Source organism: Manis pentadactyla, chromosome 1 (genome assembly GCF_030020395.1).
Source record: "Manis pentadactyla isolate mManPen7 chromosome 1, mManPen7.hap1, whole genome shotgun sequence".
NCBI classification, from domain to species: domain Eukaryota; kingdom Metazoa; phylum Chordata; class Mammalia; order Pholidota; family Manidae; genus Manis; species Manis pentadactyla.
Genome location: NC_080019.1, coordinates 197909958 through 197927901, shown reverse-complemented (window position 1 = coordinate 197927901; position 17944 = coordinate 197909958). Strand labels below are relative to the sequence as shown.

General features: G+C 39.4%; 1 protein-coding gene across 5 annotated transcripts in view; it reads left to right on the top strand.

Moving 5' to 3' along the window:
- The window catches only part of SLC41A3 (solute carrier family 41 member 3), a 93375-nt gene that overhangs the window by 52171 nt on the left and 23260 nt on the right, over positions 1-17944 (top strand). The window lies entirely within an intron of this gene.

Genomic DNA, 17944 nt, shown 5'->3' with positions numbered 1-17944 from the left:
TAAAATAAATAAATGGGCAGAGGAGTTGAACAGACAGTTCTCCAAAGAAGAAATTCAAATGGCCAACAGACACATGAAAAGATGCTCCACATCGCTAGTCACCAGAGAAATGCAAATTAACACCACAGTAAGATATCACCTCACACCATTAAGGATGGCCACTATCCAAAATACAAACAACACATGTTGGCGAGGTTGTGGAGAAAAGGGAACACTCCTACACTGCTGGTGGGAATGTCAATCAGTTCATCCATTGTGGAACACAGTATGGAAGCTCCTCAAAAAACAAAAAAATAGAAATACTATTTGACCCAGGAATTCCACTCCTAGGAATTTACCGTAAGAATGCAGCAGCCCAGTTTGAGGAAGACATATGCACCCCTATGTTTATTGCAGCACTATATACAATAGCGAAGAAATGGAAACAACCTAAATGTCCATCAGTAGATGAATGGATAAAGATGTGGTACATATACACAATGGAATATTATTCAGCCAGAAGAAGAAAACAAATCCTACCATTTGCAACAGCATGGATGGAGCTAGAGGGTATTATGCTCAGTGAAATAAGCCAGGTGGAGAAAGACAAGTACCAAATGATTTCACTCATATGTGGAGCATAAAAACAAAAAAAAACTTAAGGAACAAAACAGCAGCAGAATCACAGAACCCAAGAATGGACTAACAGTTACCAAAGGGAAGGGGACTAGGGAGGATGGGTGGGAAGGGAGGTATAAGGGCGGGGAAAAAGAAAGAGGGCATTACGATCAGCATGTATAATGTAGGGGGGGTCATGGGGAGGGCTGTGCAACACAGTGAAGACAAGTAGTGATTCTACAGCATCTTACTACGCTGATGGACAGTGACTGTAATGCGTTGTGTGGGTGGGACTTGGTGAAGAGGGGAGCCTAGTAGACATAATGTTCTTCATGTAATTATAGATTAATGATAACAAAATAAAAAAAAGAAAACAAAGAAAATGGGGAATACTCAACAAGGGAAAAGTTATAATATATAAAATTAAAAGTTTGTGACTTGAAGTGTCTAAGTAACTCTTACAAACCAGTATGAAGGAACAAAGTTCATAAGTCATAAATTCCTGTTCACAAATAAATGGGACTATGAATCAATATAGAAAGAAATTTTCCATCGTGCCAGACATCAGTGGGTATCCGTTACCCAGTGCTTGCGTGTCAGGTTGGCTTGGATGACTGTGAGGGGAGTGTCCACGGCTGGCAGCAGAGTGCCGGCTGGGAATCCCCAAGCCCTGCTGGTCGCGAGCGCACTCTGGCACAGTGTTTCAGAGGGCGCGTTATAGAACCATAAATACGCATAAGCCCTTTACCCAAGATCTTCTGTTTCTGGTAGTTATCCAAAAGGAACAGTTACTCAGATATCTGTAAAAGGATCTTCTTCCATAGCTTTTATTTTTCTGCTTCTTATTTTGAAATTATATATTCACAGGCAGTCACAAGATAGTAGAGAGAGACCCCATGAACCCTTCTCCTAATCTCCCCAGTGTCTGCATCTTACATAACTGTCCTGCATTACAGAAAACAGGAAACCAACATTCCCACAATGCACACTTGTAGTTCTGTGTAATTTTATTGTGTGTAGATTCATGTCACCATTGCCACAATCAAGTCACAGAATTGTTCCTCACCACAAGGATCTCCCCCAGCCACCCCTTACAGTCACAGCCATCCCCTCTGCTCTCCCACAGCCCTGATCCCTGGCAACCACTGATCTGTTTTACACTTTTAAATTTTTCGTCATTTGAGATTGACTTTTTTCACTCAGCCTCATGTCCTTAAGATCCATCCAAGTTGTTTGTTGTGTGGGTCAATACTTCATTGTTTTTATGGCTGAGTAGTATTCCATGGTATGGATATGCCATAGTTTGTTTTAACCATTCCTATGGGAGGATAATCTCAGTTGTTTCCAGTTTGGGGCTGTTGCAAATACAGCTGTTAGGAACATTCATGTACAGGTTTTTGTGTAGATAAAAGTATTCATTTTCCTGGAATAAATACCTGGGAATGAGATTGCTGGGCAGATGGTGCTTGTGTAATTTTCAAAGAAACTGCCAGAAAATTTGGTGAATCCCAGTAGTAATTTTTGAGATATCTAATTTTTCTGCATCCTTGCTAGTATTTAGTATTACCACTTTTTAAAAATTTTAGCTGTTCTAATAAGTGTGTGGCGCTATCTCACTTTGTATTTCCCTGCTGGAACATCTTTTCTTTCACTTACTAGCTCTTCACATGCCCTCTTAAGTGAAGAGTTCATTCATGTCTTTTCCTATTTCTAATTGAACTGTTTTTCTATTCTTCAGTTTTGTGTGTTCTTCCTTCATCAGATGTGTGGTTTGTAAAAGTTTTCACCCAGTCTTTAGCTTGTCTTTCCACACCCCTTCCCACTCCCCTCCAGTGTACTCCTTTGTAAAAAATTTTTGCTTGTGATAAAGTACACGTAACATAAAATTTACCATCTTGACCATTTCTAAGTGTACAGTTCAGTGGCATTAAATATATTCAAATTGTTGTACAACCATCACTACCATCCGTGCAAAGAACTCTTTCATCTTCAAAACTGAAACTGTTCCCATTAAACAATAAATCCCCAGTCTCCTTCCTCCACCAGCTTCTGGCGACCCCGTTCTATCTTCTGTCTGTATGATTTGACTACTCTAGGACCTTTTATAAGTGGAATCACATACAGTATTTCTCCTTTTATGATTGGCGTATTTCTTTTAGCATAATGCTTTCAAGCTTCATCCGTGTTGTAGCATGTGCCAGGATTCCTTTTTTTAAACACTAGCATGTACCAGGATTTCCTTTTTTTTAAACACTGAATGTATCTATATACCACACGTTTCTCCATCATTTATTAATGGACACTTGAGTTACTTCTACCTTTTGGCTATTGCAAATAATGCTACCCTGAACATGGATGTGTTAACTATCTCTTCATATCCCTGCTTTCAATTCCTTCAGGTATATATCCAGAAGTGCAATTTCTAGGTCCTATGGTAATTCTATTTTTAATTTTTTTGAGGAAACACCATATTGATTTCCATAGTGCCTTCACCATTTTACCCCATCAGTGGTGCAGAAGGGTTCCAAATCCCCCAATCCTCTCCAGCACTTGTTATTTTCTGTTCCTCTGATAGTAACCTTCCTAATGGGTGTAAGGTGGTATGTTGTAGTTTTAATTTGCATTTCCCTAATCGTTAGTGATGTCAAGCATCTTTTCATGTGCTGTGTCCTTTCTGCTTTGGAGAAATATCTGTTCAATCCCTTTGCCTGTTTTTTAATTGGGTTGTTTGAATTTTGTGGCTGAAATGTTCTTTATATGTTCTGGATATTAATCCTTTACCAGGCATATCATTGGCAGATATTTTCTCCCATTCCATAGCTTGCCTTTACAGTCTGTTAATTTTATTCTTTGATGTATAAAAGTCCTTAAGTTTAATGTAGTCCAATTTACCTATTTTTACTTTCATTGTCTGTGCTTTTGGTGTCATATACAAGAAATCAGCCAAATTTAATGTCAGAAAGATTTTCTCCTATGTTTTTTCTAAGACTTCTATAGTTTTAGCTCTTATGTTCATATATTTGATCCATTTCGAGTTCAGTTTTGGGGGTGAGGGAAAGTAAGTGTTCTACTTCATTCTTTGGCACATGGATGTCCAGTTTTCCCAGCATGATTTGTCAAAAAGACTGTCCCATTCCCTTATGGCACCCTTGTTGAATATCATTTGACCATACATATGAAAGCTTATTTCTGGGCTTTCTGTTTTATTCCATTGGCCTATATGTCTGTCTTTATGCCAGTACTACACTGTTTTGACTCGTGTAGCTTTGTGGATTAAGCTTTAAAATCAGGGAGCATGAACCTTCCAACTTTGTCCTTCCCTTTTGAGATTGTTTGGCTACTCATGGGTCCTTGAGATTTCATGTGCATTTTAGAATGAATTTTTCTACTTCACAAAAAACACCATTGGGATTTTGATAGGGATTAGTAATAATGTCTATTTTAAAATTCATTTCTGATTTTGAGTCTCTCTTTTTTTTCTTATTCTGGCTAAAAGTTTGTGAATTTTGTTGATCTTTTTAAAGGACAAGCTCTTAGTTTCTCCTTTGTTTTTCTGTTCTTTATCTCTTATCTAACCTTTTTTATTTTCTCCCTTCTACTAGCATTAGGTTTACTTTGTTTTTCTCTTGCAAGTTTAAGTTGTTTTTGGTGGTTGATTTGAGATCCTTGTTTTTTAATGTAAGTACTTACAGCCATAAATTTCACTTTTAGTAGTGTTTTCTTTGTATCTCTTAAGTTTTGGATTGTTGTGTTTCCATTTTAATTTATATGAACTTTTGATTTTCCCTTGTGATTTCTTCTTTGATCCCCTGGTTGTTTCAGAGTGTTTTATTTAATATCCACATGTTTGTGGATTTTCCAGTTGTCTGGCTATTGATTTCTAGTTGCTAATTGTGATTAGAAAAGATATTTTGTATGATTTCTATCTTGCCAAATTTATTAAGACATGTTTTGTGGTCTAATATATGGTCTATCCTGGAGAAGTCCCATGGGAACAGAAAAATATATATTCTGCTATTGTTGAGAGGAGTGTTCTGCATAGGTCTGTTAAGTCCAGTTAGTCTGTATTGTTATTCATAGCATCTATTTCTCTGTTGATCTATCTAGTTGTTGTATCCATTGTTGACAGTGGGATATTGAAGCCTCCAACTATTATACTAGATCTGTCTCTATTTCTCCCTTCAATTCTATCAATGTTTGCCTCATATTTTAGGAGTTCTGATGTTTGGTGCATATATGTTATAATTGTTATATTTATAGGATGATAGGAACCTTTTATCATTATATAATGCCCTTCTTTGTCTCTTATAACATTTTAAATGTAAAGTTTATTTTGTTTGATGTTAATAGAGACACCTCTGCTCTTCTTTGGTTGCTCTTTTTGGAATATCTTTTCCCATTCTTTCACCTTTGACCTATGTGTGTCCTTTAGTCTAAACTGAGTCCCTTGTAGACAGCATGCAGGTGGATCCTATACTTTTAAATCTATTCTGCCGATCTGTCTTTTGATTGGAGAGTTTAACCCATTTATTTAAGTAATTGCTGATAGGGAAGGACTTACTATTGGCATTTGTTATTTGTTTTCTGTTTGTCTTGTAGCTTTGTTACCCTTTCCTTCTTTAATGCCTTCCTTTGTGATTAGTTGATTTTTTGTAGTTGATATGTTTTGATTTTCATCTCATTTCTTCTTGTTTATATTCCACAGATATTTTCTTTGTGATTATATATAACATAATGGGATTACATATAACAGTGTATTTTAAACTAATACTAACTGAACTTCAGTTGCACACAAAATCACTACTTCTTTATAGCTCTGCCTGATGATTTTGCATTATTGATGTCACAAAATATATCTTTTTATTTGATAACCCATTAACATAGGTCTTATAATATATATTAAATATATATATTAAATATATATTTAAAAATATAAAAGAAATATAAAAGAATTAAAAATGGAGTTACAAACAAAATTAAAATAATACAGGTTTTTATATTTGTCCAAATGTTAACCTTTACTGGATAACATTTTTTAAAATTTTATTTTGGTATCATTAATATATAATCACATGAGCAACATTGTATTTACTAGATTCCCCCCATTATCAAGTCCCCACCACACACCCCATTACAGTCACTGTCCATCAGCGTAGTAAGATGCTATAGAGTAACTACTTGTCTTCTCTGTGCTATACTGCCTTCCCCATGCACCCACCACCACATTGTGGGTGCTAATTCTAATGCCACTTACTCCTCTTCTCCCTCCTTTCCCACCCACTGCCCCTAGTCCTTTTCCCTTTGGCAACTGTTAGTCCATTCTTGGGTTCTATGATTCTGCTGCTGTTTTGTTCCTTCAGTTTTTGCTTTGTTCTTATACTCCACAGATGAGTGAAATCATTTGGTACTTGTCTTTCTCCACCTAGCTTATTTCACTGAGCATAATACTCTCTAGCTCCATCCATGTTGTTGCAAATAGTAGGATTTATTTTCTTCTTATGGCTGAATAATATTCCATTGTGTATATGTACCACATCTTCTTTATCCATTCATCTACTGATGGACACTTAGGTTGCTTCCATTTGTTGGCTATTGTAAATAGTGCTGCAATAAACATAGGGGGTGCATATGTCTTTCTGAATCTGAGAAGTTTTTTCTTTAGGTAAATTCCTAGGAGTGGAATTCCTGGGTCAAATAGTATTTCTATTTTTAGTTTTTTGAGGCACCTCCATACTGCTTTCCACAATGGTTGAACTAGCTTACATTCCCACCAGCAGTGTAGGAGGGTTCCCCTTTCTCCGCATCCTCGCCAGCATTTGTTGTTCCTAGTCTTTTCTGTGTTGGCCATCCTAACTGGTGTGAGGTGATATCTCATTTTGGTTTTAATTTGCATTGGATAACATATTTTTATATATAGCTTTGAGTTCTTGCTTAACGTCCTATCATTTCATGTTGAAGGACTCTTCTCAACAGTTCTTGTAGGGCAGATCTAGTGGTATTGAACTCCCTCAGTTTTTGTTGACCTGTCATGTCTAAATTTTTTTTTTTTTTACTTCCAGCACTTTAAATATACTATCCTACTACCTTCTGGTCTGCAAGGTTTTTAATGAGAAACCTGATAATCTTATTGAGGATAATTTTTTTTTGAGAGGGCATCTCTCATATTTATTGATCAAATGGTTGTTAACAACAATAAAATACTGTATAGGGGACTCAATGCACAATCATTAATCAACCCCAAGCCTAATTCTCAACAGTCTCCAATCTTCTAAGCATAATGAACAAGTTCTTACATGGTGAACAAATTCTTACGTAGCGAATAAGTTCTTACATGGTGAATAAGTTCTTACATGGTGAACAGTACAAGGGCAGTCATCACAGAAACTTTCAGTTTTGATCACGCATTATGAACTATAAACAGTCCAGTCAAATATGAATATTCATTTGATTTTTATACTTGATTTATATGTGAATCCCACATTTCTCCCTTATTATTGTTATTATTATTATTATTTTTTTAATAAAATGCTGAAGTGGTAGGTAGATGTAAGATAAAGGTAGAAAACTTAGTTTAGTGCTGTAAGAGGGCAAATATAGATGATTAGGTGTGTGCCTATAGACTAAGTATTAATTCAAGCTAGACAAGGGCAACAAAACATCCACGGATGCAGAAGATTTCTCTCAAAACAGGGGGGGTGAGGTTGTAAGCCTCACCTCTGTTGATCCCCAATTTCTCACCAGATGGCCCCCTGCGACTGTGCCTGTCTTAGGTTGTTCCTCCCTTGAGGAATCTTACCCGTCTCTGGCTAACCAGTCATCTTCCGGGGCCATACAGGGAAATGTTAAGTTGGTAAGTGAGAGAGAAGCCTTATTGTTTGAAATGGTTAGCTTTTTATTTCTTTGCATATTTATGCCCTGTAGCTTCTATGCCCAGCATTTGTCCTGAGGTATCTTTACCACTTGGAAGAATTATGATACTCGGTAATTTCTATATGAGGCACGAATTCTACTTAAGGGTTGTAATTAGGAAGGAAGAAGAAAAGCTATAGAAGTAGCAGATGGAAGAAAACATGGGAAGATTGATTATTTCTTTGACATATCTTCTTGTAGAGTAACTTCAGCATGTATAGGTTTTAAGCTACTAGTTAAATTGCGCACACACGTTAACATAATAGGAATACAGCTACATAACCAAAGCAGACCTACAATTACCAGCCATCTCCAGTGAAACCAAGAAAACCAGTTAGGCACCCTAGGCTTTTGTGAAAACTTATCAATGATATGATGGATATTGTCTAACTGAATTTGAATAGTTTGAGAAAAATAAGACAAATTAAAACAACCCATTCCTGGGAACTGTTCACATCCCATATGTTCTTTTAACAGTAGATAGTCTATAGTCGCAAGATTTTGGAGCGCTGCAACTTGCACTTCTCTTAATTCTTGGTTGAGTTCCGACAGTATAGATCCAGTCAAATTTGTTGTTTTACTGTATGCACAGGCCAGCTTAGATATCTCCTTCTTCATTCCCATGGCAAGTCCAGGAACCGGTGGGATGAATGCAGCTACAACTGCAACAGCGCCAGGATCTTTGTTGAAGTTTTTTGATGATCATATTCTGGAATGACTCTTCCAAAGAATGTTGACGTTGAAAGTTCTTCTTCATATCGTATCTTAATTTGTTTTCTGGGTAGCCAAATTAGGCTTTGATCCTCTGTATAAACACAAACAAACCCTTTGCCCACACTTTGATATGCCCTTTATACCATTGTGAAGAACTTATTGGAGATCACCACACAGGAACTGCTTTTTTTTTTTAAGAGAAAGGAATATTATCAGAAAAATGTATTTCCATAGCTGATCATCTGACACCCTTTAAATGATCAAAACTAAGGATATTTGAAGCATGCATTAATCAGTGATTTGCAGTTATTTTTATCCTATCGGAGTAATCCCCCTTTTCTTTCTTTCTTTTTTTGTTTTTTGTTTTTGTTTTTTTTTTTGTTATCGTTAATCTACAATTACATGAAGAACATTATGTTTACTAGGCTCTCCCCTATATCAGGCCCCCCCACAAACCCCCTTACAGTCACTACCCATCAGCATAGCAAAATGTTGTATAGTCACTACTTGTCTTCTCTGTGTTGTACAGTCCTCCCCTTTCTCCCACCCCCCCATTATGTATGCTAATCATAATACCCCCTTTCTTCTTCCCCCCACTTATCCCTCCCTACCCACCCATCCTCCCCAGTCCCTTTACCTATAGTACCTGTTAGTCCATTCTTGGGTTCTGTGATTCTGCTGCTGTTTTGTTCCTTCAGTTTTTCCTTTGTTCTTATACTCCACAGATGAGTGAAATCATTTGGTATTTCTCTTTCTCCGCTTGGCTTATTTCACTGAGCATAATACCCTCTAGCTCCATCCATGTTGTTGCAAATGGTAGGATTAGTTTTCTTCTTATGGCTGAATAATATTCCACTGTGTATATGTACCACATCTTCTTTATCCATTCATCTACTGATGGACACTTAGGTTGCTTCCAATTCTTGGCTATTGTAAATAGTGCTGCGATAAACATAGGGGTGCATCTGTCTTTTTCAAACTTGAGTCCTGCATTCTTAGGGTAAATTCCTAGGAGTGGAATTCCTGGGTCAAATGGTAAGTCTATTTTGAGCGTTTTGAGGAACCTCCATACTGCTTTCCACAATGGTTGAACTAATTTACATTCCCACCAGCAGTGTAGGAGGGTTCCCCTTTCTCCACAACCTCACCAACATTTGTTGTTTGTCTTTTGGATGGTAGCCATCCTTACTGGTGTGAGGTGATACCTCATTGTGGTTTTAATTTGCATTTCTCTGATAATTAGCGATGTGGAGCATCTTTTCATGTGTCTATTGGCCATCTGTATTTCTTTTTTGGATAACTGTTCAGTTCCTCTGCCCATTTTTAAATTGGATTATTTGCTTTTTGTTTGTTGAGGTGGGTGAGCTCTTTATATATTTTGGACGTCAAGCCTTTATCGATCTGTCATATACAAATATATTCTCCCATATGTAGGATACCTTTTTCTTCTATTGATGGTGTCTTTTGCTGTACAGAAGCTTTTCAGCTTAATATAGTCCCACTTGTTCATTTTTGCTGTTGTTTCCTTGCCTGGGGAGATATGTTCAAGAAGAGGTCACTCATGTTTATGTCTAAGAGGTTTTTGCCTGTTTTTTTCTAAGAGTTTTATGGTTTCGTGACTTACATTCAGGTCTTTGATCCATTTTGAATTTACTTTTGTGTATGGGGTTAGACAATGGTTCAGTTTCATTCTCCTACATGTAGCTGTCAGTTTTGCCAGCACCATATGTTGAAGAGACTGTCATTTCGCCATTGTATGTCCATGGCTCCTTTATCAAATATTAATTGACCATATATGTTTGGGTTAATGTCTGGAGTCTCTAATCTGTTCCACTGGTCTGTGGCTCTGTTCTTGTGCCAGTACCAAATTGTCTTGATTACTATGGCTTTGTAGTAGAGCTTGAAGTTGGGGAGTGAGATCCCCCCTACTTTATTCTTCTTTCTCAGGATTGCTTTGGCTATTTGGGGTCTTTGGTGGTTCCATATGAATTTTTGAACTATTTGTTCCAGTTCGTTGAAGAATATTGCTGATAATTTGATAGGGATTGCATCAAATCTGTATATTGCTTTGGGCAGGATGGCCATTTTGACGATATTACTTCTTCCTAGCCACGAGCATGGGATGAGTTTCCATTTGTTAGTGTCCCCTTTAATTTCTCTTGAGTGACTTGTAGTTTTCAGGATATAGGTCTTTCACTTCTTTGGTTAGGTTTATTCCTAGGTATTTTATTCTTTTTGATGCAATTGTGAATGGAGTTGTTTTCCTGATTTCTCTTTCCATTGGTTCATTGTTAGTGTATAGGAAAGCCACAGATTTCTGTGTGTTAATTTTGTATCCTTCAACTTTGCTGTATTCCAATATCAGTTCTAGTAGTTTTGGAGTGGAGTCTTTAGGGTTTTTATGTACAATATCATGTCATCTGCAAATAGTGACAGTTTAACTTCTTTCCCAATCTGGATTCCTTGTATTTCTTTGTTTTGTCTGATTGCCGTGGCTAGGACCTCCAGTACTATGTTGAATAACAGTGTGGAGAGTGGGCATCCCTGTCTTGTTCCCGATCTCAGAGGAAAAGCTTTCAGCCTCTCGCTGTTCAGTATGATGTTGGCTGTTGGTTTATCATATATGGCCTTTATTATGTTGAGGTACTTGCCCTCTATACCCATTTTGCTGAGAGTTTTTATCATGAATGGATGTTGAATTTTGTCAAATGCTTTTTCAGCATCTATGGAGATGATCATGTGGTTTTTGTCTTTCTTTTTGTTGATGTGGTGGATGATGTTGATGGATTTTCGAATGTTGTACCATCCTTGCATCCCTGGGATGAATCCCACTTGGTCATGGTGTATGATGCTTTTGATATATTTTTGAATTCGGTTTGCTAATATTTTATTGAGTATTTTTGCATCTACATTCATCAGGGATATGAGTCTGTAATTTTCTTTTTTGGTGGGGCCTTTGCCTGGTTTTGGTATTAGGGTGATGTTGGCTTCATAGAATGAGTTTGGGAGTATTCCCTCCTCTTCTATTTTTTGGAAAACTTTAAGGAGAATGGGTATTATGTCTTCTCTGTGTTTCTGGTAAAATTCCGAAGTAAATCTGCCCGGCCCGGGGGTTTTGTTCTTGGGTAGTTTTTTGATTACTGTTTCAATTTCTTTGCTCGTAATTGGTTTGTTTAACTTTTGTGTTTCTTCCTTGGTCATTCTTGGAAGGTTGTATTTTTCTAGGAAGTTGTCCATTTCTTCTAGGTTTTCCAGCTTGTTGGCATATAGGTTTTCATAGTAGTCTTTAATAATTCTTTGTATTTCTGTGGAGTCTGTCGTGATTTTTCCGTTCTCATTTTTGATTCTGTTGATTTGTGTTGATTCTCTTTTTCTCTTAATAAGTTTGGCTAGAGGCTTATCTATTTTGTTTATTTTCTCAGAGAAGCAGCTCTTGGTTTCATTGATTTTTTCTATTGTTTTATTCTTCTCAATTTTGTTTATTTATTCTCTGATCTTTATTGTGTCCCTCCTGCTGACTTTAGGCCTCATTTGTTCTTTTTCCAGTTTCTATAATTGTGATGTTAGACTGTTCATTTGGGATTGTTCTTCCTTCTTCAAGTGTGCCTGGATCGCTATATACTTTCCTCTTAAGACTGCTTTCGCTGTGTCCCACAGGAGTTGGGGCTTTGTGTTGTTGTTGTCATTTGTTTCCATATATTCCTTGATCTCTATTTTGATTTGTTCATTGATCCATTGATTATTTAGGAGCATGTTGTTAAGCCTCCATGTGTTTGTGAGCATTTTTGTTTTCTTTGTAGAATTTATTTCTAGTTTTATACCTTTGTGGTCTGAAAAGTTGGTTGGTAGAATTTCAATATTTTGGAATTTACTGAGGCTCTTTTTGTGGGCTAGTATGTGGTCTATTCTGGAGAATGTTCCATGTGCACTTGAGAAAAATGTGAATCCTGTTTCTTTTGGATGTAGAGTTCTGTAGATGTCTATTAGGTCCATCTGTTCTACTGTGTTGTTCAGTGCCTCCATGTCCTTACTTATTTTCTGCCCAGTGGATCTATCCTTTGAGGTGAGTGGCGTGTCGAAGTCTCCTAAAATGAATGCATTGCACTCTATTTCCCCCTTTAGTTCTGTTCGTATTTGTTTCACATATGCTGGTGCTCCTGTGTTGGGTGCATATATATTTATAATGGTTATATCCTCTTGTTGGACTGAGCCCTTTATCATTATGTAGTGTCCTTCTTTATCTCTTGTTACTTTCTTTGTTTTGAAGTCTATTTTGTCTGATATTAGTACTGCAACCCCTGCTTTCTTCGCTCTGTTGTTTGCCTGAAATGTGTTTTTCCATCCCTTGACTTTTAGTCTGTACATGTCTTTGGGTTTGAGGTGAGTTTCTTGTAAGCAGCATATAGATGGGTCTTGCTTTTTTAACCATTCTATTACTCTGTGTCTTTTGATTGGTGCATTAAGTCCATTTACATTTAGGGTGACTATTGAAAGATATGTACTTATTGCCATTGCAGGCTTTAAATTCGTGGTTACCAAAGATTCAAGGTTAGCCTCTTTAGTATCTTACTGCCTAACTTAGCTCGCTTATTGAGCTGTTATATACACTGTCTGGAGATTCTTTTCTTCTCTCCCTTCTTATTCCTCCTCCTCCCTTCTTCATATGTTGGGTGTTTCGTTCTGTGCTCTTTTTAGGAGTGCTCCCATCTAGAGCAGTCCCTGTAAGATGTCCTGTAGAGGTGGTTTGTGGGAGGCAAATTCCCTCAACTTTTGCTTGTCTGGGAATTGTTTAATCCCTCCTTCATAGTTAAATGATAATCGTGCTGGATACAGTATCTTTGTTTCAAGGCCCTTCTGTTTCATTACATGAAATATATCATGCCATTCTCTTCTGGCCTGTAAGGTTTCTGTTGAGAAGTCTGATGATAGCCTGATGGGTTTTCCTTTATAGGTGACCTTTTTGTCTCTAGCTGCCTTTAAAACTCTTTCCTTTTCCTTGATCTTTGCCATTTTAATTATTATGTGTCTTGGTGTTGTCCTCCTTGAGTCCTTTTTGTTGGGAGTTCTGTGTATTTCCGTGGTCTGTTCGATTATTTCCTCCCCCAGTTTGGGGAAGTTTTCAGCAATTATTTCTTCAAAGACACTTTCTATCCCTTTTCCTCTCTCTTCTTCTTCTGGTACCCCTATAATGCAGATATTGTTCCTTTTGGATTGGTCACACAGTTCTCTTAATGTTGTTTCATTCCTTTTATCTTTCTCTATGTCAGCTTCTATGCGTTCCTGTTCTCTGGTTTCTATTCCATCAATGGCCTCTTGCATCTTATCCATTCTGCTTATAAATCCTTCCAGAGTTTGTTTCATTTCTGCAATCTCCTTTCTGGCATCTGTGATCTCTTTCCGGACTTCATCCCTTAGCTCTTGCATATTTCTCTGCATCTCCGTTAGCATGTTTATGATTCTTATTTTGAATTCTTTGTCAGGAAGACTGGTTAGGTCTGTCTCCTTCTCTGGTGTTGTCTCTGTGATCTTTGTCTGCCTGTAGCTTTGCCTTTTCATGGTGATAGGAATAGTTTGCAGAGCTGGGACGAGTGACGGCTGGAAGAACTTCCCTTCTTGTTGGTTTGTGGCCCTCCTCTCCTGGGAGAACAGCGACCTCTAGTGGCTTGTGCTGGGCAGCTGCGCGCAGACAGGGTTTCTGCTTCCTGCCCGGCTGCTGTAGAGTTTATCTCCGCTGTTGCTGTTTGCGTGGCCTGCCTCAGGCTGCTGCTCCGAAATGGTAGAACCGCGTTGGAGGGGGAGCGGCCGGGAGGCTATTTATCTCCGTGAAGGGCCTCCCTGCTCCCTGCAGCCCAGGGGTTAGGGTGCCCAGTGATCCCCAGATTCCCTGCCTCTGGACTAAGTGTCCCGGGACGCTTCCATCCGGTTTTGGTGTCCCTGTCCCTTTAAGACTTCCTAAAAGCACTCGCCAAAAAAAAAAGCCACTCGCTTTTCTTTGTCCTCAGGCGTTGGCCTCAGGGACCCGCTCACCGGTCTTGCTGTCCTGTTTCCATAGTTTCCAGCACCCCACGCATGCACTGTGTCTGCACTCTGGCCCGGATGACTGGGGCTGGGTGTTCGGCAGTCCTGTGCTCCGTCTCCCTCCCGCTCTGCCTGCTCTTCTCCCGCCGGGAGCTGGGGGGATGGGCGCTCGGCTCCCGCGGGGCCGGGGCTTGTATCTTACCCCCTTCGCGAGGCGCTGGGTTCTCTCAGGTGCGGATGTGGTCTGGATGTTGTCCTGTGTCCTCTGGTCTCTATTCTAGGAAGAGTTGTCTTTGTTATATTTTCATAAATATATGTGGTTTTGGGAGGAGATTTCTGCTGCTCTACTCACACCACCATCTTGGCTCTGGTCTGAGGATAATTTTTAATGAGTCTTTCCTCTTGTGCCTTTTGAGAATTTCTCTTTGTCTTTGACTTTCAACTGTTTGATTTTAATGTTTCTCAGTGTGGGCCTCTTTGGGTTTATACTGCTTGGAATTTTTTGACCTTTTTTGTATTTTATATCCATGTCTTTTCTCAAGTTTGGGAAGATTTAGCCATTATTTTTTCAGATAAGCTCTCTGCCCCTTTCTCTCTCTTCCCTCTCTGGGATTCACATTTTTACATGTAAAATGTAGATACAGATACAGATCTGACTGATGGTGTCCCGTTAGTCCTGTAGGCACTGTTCACTTTTCATCATCCCTTTTTGTTGTTCCTCAGACTTGATCATTTCTAATGAACTATCTTCAGACTCACTGATGTGTTCTTCCTGTGTGAGGCTGCTGTGGAACACCTAGTGAATATTTCAATTCAGTGACTGTCCTTATCAGCTGCAGGATTTCTGTTTAGGTCCTTGGTAATAATTTCTCTCTGTAGATATTCTCGTTTTGTTCATGTATCATTTTCCTGATTGCCTGTCGTTCTGTGTCTATGTTCTCCTTTAGTTCATTGAGCATATTTAAGACAGTCATTTTAAAGTCTTTGTCAAGTCTGAGTCCTTCATTTCTTTGGGATTAGTTCCTGTAGATTTATCTGGTTCCTTTGAATGGACCATGTTTCCGTGTTTCTTTGCCTGCCTTACCATCTTCAGTTGAAAAGCTGGCATTTGAAAAAAATACCCACCTCTCTCAGCCTTTGCAGTCTGGCTGCATGTAGGGGAAGACCTTTACTTATCAGTCCAGTGTGGAAAATTCAGGTCTTGTCAGGCCTTTTCTGAGCGTATGTCTTCCCTGGACCTGTGTGTGTGTTTTCCGCACCCAGTTCCCCAGTATACATGGATGCTATTCAAGGTATTAATTACCAGAAGAGCTCAGCCTTGCTTCTCCTTGGGGTCTTAGATGTTTTATTGTATTCATCTGTCTGTATTTCTAAATTTCTCTCTTAAATTGTGAGATAAATTTGCCCTTTCTGGAATTTCAGATTCTCTCACATCTCTTATTTACTTGTTCTAGTGTTCAGTTTCTTGTTTTGATCCTTATTTTTGTGCTTCCATCTGTTGAGTTTGATACGTCTTTCGTGATTGTAGCTTGCCTTTGGTGAACAGTGGTTCTTGGCTGAGCATCGTGTTATTTCAGATTTCCTCTTACCCTGTGGGTCTGTGAGTGCTGTCCTTCTGTGGGGCAGGCCCCCTCCGGTAGACAAAGGGAGAGTCGGAATGTGTTAAGTGGAGGCGCGTACCTGTTACTGGTCTTACGGGCCTGGGGCCTCTGTGTCCCCTTATGGTGGCCACTCTGAGCGCTGCCGCAACACTCACTTCCACTGTTTCTGCTTGGAGTCAGGTGGCCTGGTGTCCCCACTGTTGGCAACTGTGAGGCAGGCAAGGGACAAGACCAACCCTCCTCGAAGCCGTGGTATGTTTTCTGAATTCAGTGCCCTTTCAGCTGTCCCAGGCTCCCTCTGCCCCCACCACCCCAAGGCTGCCTCTGCTCTGTGCAGTAGGCCATTCCTGCTTGCTTTTGGGCATGAGCTCTTCCGTCAGCCTGACCCACCTGCTTTGCCTGCTCAGGGTTCCTCTTAATCTGTGTCACACTGTAGATACCTCTTCTTGTTTTCCAACACGTTTATACATTTAAAGAACTGCTGCCTTAATGCTAGAATGAATCCCGTGATACTGAATTGGGGTCAGAGATATCAATATGAACCAATGTTCATTTGAATGTGTATGCAGATAGGTACAAAAATAAATACGGATGTGTGTGCACACATAGGTTAGTATATGTACGCATATTTCCTAGCTTCTTCCACTAAGAGGGCCTAGAAGCATTTCCACCCCAGAGCACCTAGCATGCCTAGTGCCACATCTTGGTTTCCGAAACTATTCTCCAGTAAAAGAACCAGCATCCTTACGAAAGTGGCTCATTCTGGGATGGGGGCAGGGAAAATACAAGAGTGTCTGATAGGGCCCGAAGGCAAGGAGGTGCTAAAAAGGAGGTGGGGGCGTGTCGGAAAGAAGTAGGAACCAACCTGGAGGAGCTCCAAATGTCCCCAGCTGGGACAATTTCAGTAAGAAAATTAATAAAACAGTTGTATGTCCTCAGGAATAAAACAACTACCTGTAAGTCCATATATGCCATATAAATAAATGATTAAGTCAATAAATGGGGGAGACAGAACAGCTCTATCTTAGAGAAAGTTTTAAATTAATGTAGAAAGAATGAAGGGAATATAAAATCACCATTAGAATACCACCGTGATCATTGCAGCAGACAAACATAAGCTGGGGAGTTAGTGGGCGGCACTTTAAGGAGAAGGAGGATCTTTGCATGGCCTCAGAGTATCTCCCGACATTGTGAATTGTCCTCAAATCTGTGCTGTTCTCTAGGAGCTAAAGCTTAATTCCTCTCCCCTGAGTGTGAGCTGGACCTAGTGACTCACTTTTAATTCATAGAACATGGGAAGGGGAGAATGGTAAGTTTGCAGTGCAGAACCCTGGCAGAGCCTGCCTTAGCCAGGGATCATGGTTAATATCATCTGTGACAGTCGTGTCAGCATTGTGCACCTGCACCACCATACAGGGAAAAGGGTGCTTCTCCTCTGGGGCCTTCACCCTCAAAACCACCACCTCAGTTGAATCATGAGGGAGCACCAGACAAGCCCAAGTTGCCAAGTACCTGACCGGTGCTCTTCCAAAGTGTCATGGTCATGCAGAATGAACAAAGGTGCGGGAGCAAAGGTCACAGAGTGGAGGACAGCTGCCGGGAGGGCTGGATGCAGTCTGTCCTGGAGCAGGAAACGCCGGGAAAGCTGAGTGCCTCTGTGTAGCTGATAGTGCCGCACAGGGTTAATGTCTTAACGGTGACTGTTGCACATTTGTGTAAGAGGTTGACATCAGGAGAAGCTCGGTGAGACGTATACGGCAAACTTCACATTAACTTGGAACTCCCCTGAAGTCAAATTATTTCAAAATAAGTAGTTAAAAGATTATCTTTCTCTATGCTCCAATTTGTAGATGAGGGGGATAGTAAAACTTATGTTCAGTTTTCCATCTTAGTCCAGTAGGTACTTTTGGTTATTAAAAAAAAATCACACAAAATAATGACAATTCAATTTTTATTGTCAAATGGGCTAAATGTCCTTCTGAAGAAGATATGAGTCGTTGGATGTCAGGATCCTAGCGGGAAAGAGGTGAGACACACAGATGGAAGTTGAGCAGAGTTTGACTGGATGGCTCATTCACCAAGTCGTGGGCAGGGTTATGGGAAAC